The sequence below is a fragment of the Thamnophis elegans genome, chromosome 6 (assembly GCF_009769535.1).
Source record: "Thamnophis elegans isolate rThaEle1 chromosome 6, rThaEle1.pri, whole genome shotgun sequence".
Taxonomy (NCBI): domain Eukaryota; kingdom Metazoa; phylum Chordata; class Lepidosauria; order Squamata; family Colubridae; genus Thamnophis; species Thamnophis elegans.
Window position 1 is genome coordinate 27,299,444 of NC_045546.1, and position 625 is coordinate 27,300,068.

At 34.2% G+C, this 625-nt stretch overlaps 1 non-coding gene across 1 annotated transcript; it reads right to left on the reverse strand.

Annotated features, from left to right (window-relative positions):
• Positions 1-219: 219 nt before the first annotated feature.
• LOC116510838 lies at positions 220-325 on the reverse strand. The gene has a single exon (XR_004255675.1). It is a non-coding gene; the product is annotated as a U6 spliceosomal RNA (small nuclear RNA).
• Between the last annotated feature and the right edge of the window lie 300 nt (positions 326-625).

A 625-nucleotide genomic window follows, 5' to 3' on the forward strand; every position in this document is an offset into this window, starting at 1 on the left:
CCTGATACTTGCTGAGCAAGTATGTACATACCATACACTTCTATGGAAGTAAAGGTCCATTTATTAGAAGATCATGTGAATTAAGAAGAATATTTGCAATCTAAATTCAGTAAGAATTCCAAATAGGCATGCTGATGAATCCATGTGCATATAAGGATAGGATATTTTACAAAACTATTGTTGTTTAGATTATTAATCCAATTTCATGTATTTTATATTAAAAATATGGAATGCTTCATAAATTTGCCTGTTATTCTTGAGCAAGGGCCATGCTAATCTTCTCTGTATCATTCCAATTTTAGTATATGTGCTCTGAAGTAAGCACACAATTTCACATTCCTATTCACAAGGACAGAATCAGTATTCTTTAAAAACTCTTATAGGAATATATAAATTCTAAAGGGGCTGGGAGACGTGATCTCAGAACCACTGAACTATATCTTTCAAAGATCCTGGAGCACCAGAAAACTACCAGAGGACTGGAAAAGAGCTGATGTAGTTCCCATTTTCAAAAAAGGAGGAAAAATAGCTCCAGGAATAATCAGCCTGACATCAATTCCTGGGAAGATCCTGGAAAAGATGAGCAAGTAATGAAATTATGAACATCTAGAGGCAAGCAAAGTTA